Source organism: Ranitomeya variabilis, chromosome 1 (genome assembly GCF_051348905.1).
Source record: "Ranitomeya variabilis isolate aRanVar5 chromosome 1, aRanVar5.hap1, whole genome shotgun sequence".
Lineage (NCBI taxonomy): Eukaryota > Metazoa > Chordata > Amphibia > Anura > Dendrobatidae > Ranitomeya > Ranitomeya variabilis.
Window position 1 is genome coordinate 980040814 of NC_135232.1, and position 6000 is coordinate 980046813.

Genomic DNA, 6000 nt, shown 5'->3' on the forward strand with positions numbered 1-6000 from the left:
GGGCAACGGTCAGGTCTATCAGCCTGAAATTTCTGCAGCACTCGTCGCAAATCTGGGGAAATGGCAGACAAAATCACTCCCTCTTTGAGGATACCAGCCGGCACTGAAACTCCCAGAGAGTCAGGCACAAAACTCCTAGAAAGGGCATCAGCCTTCACGTTCTTCGAACCAGGCAGGTACGAGACCACGAAATCGAAACGGGAGAAAAACAACGATCAACGAGCCTGTCTAGGATTCAGGCGCTTGGCAGACTCGAGATAAATCAGATTTTTGTGATCAGTCAAGACCACCACACGATGCCTAGCTCCCTCGAGCCAATGTCGCCACTCCTCAAATGCCCACTTCATAGCCAACAACTCCCGATTACCAACATCATAATTTCGCTCGGCAGGCAAAAACTTTCTTGAAAAGAAGGCACAAGGCTTCATCACAGAGCCATCAGAGCTTCTCTGCGACAAAATAGCCCCTGCTCCAATCTCAAAAGCATCCACCTCGACCTGGAAAGGAAGAGAGACATCAGGCTGACATAAGACTGGAGCTGAAGAAAACCGGCGCTTCAGCTCCTGAAAGGCTTCCACTGCCGCAGGAGACCAATTAGTCACATCAGAACCTTTCTTGGTCAAATCCGTCAAGGGCTTAACCACGCCAGAAAAATTAGCGATGAAGCGACGGTAAAAATTAGCAAAACCCAAGAACTTCTGAAGACTCTTAACAGATGTGGGCTGAGTCCAGTCATGAATAGCCTGGACCTTGACTGGGTCCATCTCAATAGTAGAAGGAGAAAAAATAAAACCCAAAAAGGAAACCTTCTGTACTCCGAAGAGACGTTTTGAGCCCTTCACAAATAAAGCATTAGCACGCAGGACCTGAAACACCATCCTGACCTGCTTCACATGGGACTCCCAATCATCAGAAAAGACCAAAATGTCATCCAGATACACAATCATAAATTTATCCAGATATTCTCAGAAAATGTCATGCATAAAGGACTGAAACACAGAAGGAGCATTAGAGAGTCCAAAAGGCATCACCAAGTACTCAAAATGGCCTTCGGGCGTATTAAATGCTGTTTTCCATTCGTCCCCCTGCTTGATACGCACAAGGTTATACACACCACGAAGATCTATCTTGGTGAACCAACTGGATCCCTTAATCCGAGCAAACAGATCAGACAATAATGGCAAAGGATACTGAAATTTGACCGTGATTTTATTTAGAAGACGATAATCTATACAAGGTCTCAGAGAAGCATCCTTCTTGGCCACAAAAAAGAATCCTGCACCAAGAGGGGAGGAGGATGGGCGAATATGTCCCTTCGCCAAAGACTCCTTTATATAACTCCGCATCACGGCATGTTCTGGTGTAGACAAATTAAAAAGTCGTCCCTTAGGGAACTTACTGCCAGGAATCAAATTTATAGCACAATCACAATCCCTATGAGGAGGCAGGGCACCGGATCTGGGCTCATCAAATACATCCTGGTAGTCCGACAAAAACTCAGGGACCTCAGAAGGAGTGGAAGAAGCAATTGACACCAAAGGGACATCGCCATGAATCCCCTGACAACCCCAACTTGACACAGACATAGCTTTCCAATCCAGAACTGGATTATGGGCCTGCAGCCATGGCAGACCCAAAACTACAACATCATGCAAATTATGCAGCACAAGAAAGCGAATCACCTCCTGATGTACAGGAGTCATGTACATGGTCACTTGAGTCCAATACTGAGGCTTATTCTCAGCCAATGGCGTAGCATCTATTCCCCTCAGTGGAATAGGAAATTCCAAAGGCTCCAGAACAAAACCACAGCGCTTGGCAAACGACAAATCCATAAGATTCAGGGCAGAACCTGAATCCACAAAAGCCATAACCGAGTAGGATGACAAAGAACAGATTAAAGTAACAGACAAAATGAACTTAGGCTGTATAGTACCAATGGTGACAGGTTTAGCGTTTTTTTTTAAGCGCTTAGAGCATGCTGAGATAACATGAGTAGAATCACCACAGTAAAAGCACAACCCATTTTGACGTCTATGACTTTGTCGCTCAATTCTAGTCAGAATTCTGTCACATTGCCTCAGGTCTCTGTTCAGAGAACACTGCCAGAGGATGCGCAGATTTGCACTCCCGCAAACGCCGATCAATCTGAATGGCCAAAGCCATTGAATCACTCAGACTTGCAGGCGTGGGGAACCCCACCATAACATTCTTAATGGCTTCAGAAAGACCCTCTCTGAAATTTGCAGCCAGGGCACACTCATTCCATTGAGTAAGCACTGACCATTTCCGAAATTTTTGACAGTACACCTCAGCTTCATCCTGACCTTGAGAGTTAGCCAGCAAAGCCTTTTCTGCCTGGTTCTCAAGATTAGGTTCCTCATAAAGCAGTCCAAGCGCCAGAAAAAACGCATCCACATTCAGCAATGCAGGATCTCCTGGCGCCAGAGAGAAAGCCCAATCTTGAGGGTCGCCGCGTAACAAGGAGATAACAATTTTAACTTGCTGAGCGGAATCACCAGAGGAACAAGGTCTCAAAGATAGAAACAATTTACAATTATTCCTAAAATTCAGAAACCTAGATCTATCTCCAGAAAACAACTCAGGAATAGGTATCTTTGGCTCAGACATAGGGCTATGAACAACAAAATCCTGAATATTTTGCACCTTTGCAGCAAGATGATCCACACTAGAAGTCAGACTCTGAATATCCATGTCTGCAGCTGAGCTCAAAACCGCCCAGAGATTAAGGGGATGAGAGAAGCTAGACAGACTGCAGCAAAGGAAGAAAAAAAAAAATTGTACTCAGGACTTCTTTTATCCCACTTCATGCGATGCATTAAACACTTTTTAGGCCTGCTGTACTGTTATGATCCCAGTGGCTGGGGATCACAGGAAATACTAGCTAAGTAACTAAACATAGACACGAGCTCTAGGAAGGTGGTAACTGGACTGACCGCAAAACCTGATCCTATCCAAACACACTAAAGGTAGCCGGTGAACGTGCCTAAAATCCTGGACGTCTCGACGCAGCCTGAGAAACTGACTACCCCTAAAGAGAAAGCAAGACCTCACTTGCCTCAAGAGAAATAACCCCAAAGATATAGGAAGCCCCCAACAAATAATAACGGTGAGGTAAGGAGAAAAGACACACGTAGGAATGAAAACAGATTCAGCAAATGAGGCCCGCTAATACTAGATAGCAGAAAACAGATAGCGAACTGTGCGGTCAGTAAAAAACCCTACCAAAATATCCACGCTGAGAATTCAAGAACCCCCACACCAACTAACGGTGTGGGGGGAGAAACTCAGCCCCCCAGAGCTACCAGCAAGCTGGGAAATCACATATTAGCAAGCTGGACAAGAAACATATAGAACAATGATGATCAAAAAATGAACAAAACGGAAACTTAGCTTCTCTTGAAGAGACTGGGAGCAAGGTAGTCAGAAAGAATCAGAATAGCACTGAATACATTGACAGCAGGCATAGACTGAGAGTCCAAGTGAGCTTAAATAGAAAACCAGCCCACAGATAACGAGACAGCTGATGCCAGTCAAAAACCTGCAGAAAGACAGCACTCACACAGTACCACTTGTGACCACAAGAGGGAGCCCAGAAATAGAGTTCACAACAGTACGGTACCCCCCCTTGAGGAGGGGTCACCGAACCCTCATCAAGACCCCCAGGGCGATCAGGATGAGCCGCATGGAAGGCACGAACCAAATCGGCCGCATGGACATCAGAGGCGACAACCCAGGAATTATCCTCCTGACCATAGCCCTTCCACTTAACTAAATACTGAAGCCTCCGTCTGGAAATATGAGAATCCAAGATCTTCTCCACCACGTACTCCAATTCGCCCTCAACCAGCACCGGAGCAGGAGGCTCAATAGAAGGAACCACAGGCACCACATACCTCCGCAACAAAGACCTATGGAACACATTATGAATGGCAAACGATGCTGGGAGGTCCAAACGAAAAGACACTGGGTTAAGGATTTCCAAAATCTTATAAGGACCGATGAAGCGAGGCTTGAATTTAGGAGAGGAAACCTTCATAGGAACATACCGAGAAGACAGCCATACCAAATCCCCAACACGAAGTCGGGGACCAACACTGCGACGGCGGTTGGCAAAGCGCCGAGCCTTCTCCTGTGACAACTTCAAATTATCCACCACATGGTTCCAAATCTGCTGCAACCTATCCACCACAGAATCCACCCCCGGACAGTCAGAAGGCTCAATCTGACCCGAGGAAAAACGAGGATGAAAACCAGAATTGCAGAAAAAAGGCGAAACCAAAGTAGCAGAACTAGCCCAATTATTAAGGGCAAACTCGGCCAATGGCAAAAAAGTCACCCAATCATCCTGATCAGCAGAAACAAAACATCTTAAATAAGTTTCCAACGTCTGATTAGTTCGCTCGGTTTGGCCATTCGTCTGAGGATGGAAGGCCGACGAAAAAGACAAATCAATGCCCATCTTAGCACAAAAAATCCGCCAAAATCTGGACACAAACTGGGATCCTCTGTCAGACACAATATTTTCAGGGATGCCGTGCAAGCGAACCACATTCTGAAAAAATAAAGGAACCAAATCGGAGGAGGAAGGCAACTTAGGCAAGGGCACCAAATGGACCATTTTGGAAAAACGATCACACACCACCCAGATGACAGACATTCTCTGAGATACTGGAAGATCTGAAATAAAATCCATGGAAATGTGCGTCCAAGGCCTCTTCGGGACAGGCAAAGGCAAAAGCAAACCGCTGGCACAAAAACAGCAAGGCTTAGCTCGAGCACAAATCCCACAGGACTGCACAAAGGAACGCACATCCAGCGACAAGGAAGGCCACCAGAAGGACCTAGCCACCAAATCTCTGGTACCAAAAATCCCAGGATGACCTGCCAACACCGAAGAATGATCCTCGGAAATAACTCTGCTGGTCCATCTATCTGGGACAAACAGTCTCTCTGGTGGGCAACGGTCAGGTCTATCAGCCTGAAATTTCTGCAGCACTCGTCGCAAATCTGGGGAAATGGCAGACAAAATCACTCCCTCTTTGAGGATACCAGCCGGCACTGAAACTCCCAGAGAGTCAGGCACAAAACTCCTAGAAAGGGCATCAGCCTTCACGTTCTTCGAACCAGGCAGGTACGAGACCACGAAATCGAAACGGGAGAAAAACAACGATCAACGAGCCTGTCTAGGATTCAGGCGCTTGGCAGACTCGAGATAAATCAGATTTTTGTGATCAGTCAAGACCACCACACGATGCCTAGCTCCCTCGAGCCAATGTCGCCACTCCTCAAATGCCCACTTCATAGCCAACAACTCCCGATTACCAACATCATAATTTCGCTCGGCAGGCAAAAACTTTCTTGAAAAGAAGGCACAAGGCTTCATCACAGAGCCATCAGAGCTTCTCTGCGACAAAATAGCCCCTGCTCCAATCTCAAAAGCATCCACCTCGACCTGGAAAGGAAGAGAGACATCAGGCTGACATAAGACTGGAGCTGAAGAAAACCGGCGCTTCAGCTCCCGAAAGGCTTCCACTGCCGCAGGAGACCAATTAGTCACATCAGAACCTTTCTTGGTCAAATCCGTCAAGGGCTTAACCACGCCAGAAAAATTAGCGATGAAGCGACGGTAAAAATTAGCAAAACCCAAGAACTTCTGAAGACTCTTAACAGATGTGGGCTGAGTCCAGTCATGAATAGCCTGGACCTTGACTGGGTCCATCTCAATAGTAGAAGGAGAAAAAATAAAACCCAAAAAGGAAACCTTCTGTACTCCGAAGAGACGTTTTGAGCCCTTCACAAATAAAGCATTAGCACGCAGGACCTGAAACACCATCCTGACCTGCTTCACATGGGACTCCCAATCATCAGAAAAGACCAAAATGTCATCCAGATACACAATCATAAATTTATCCAGATATTCTCAGAAAATGTCATGCATAAAGGACTGAAACACAGAAGGAGCATTAGAGAGTCCAA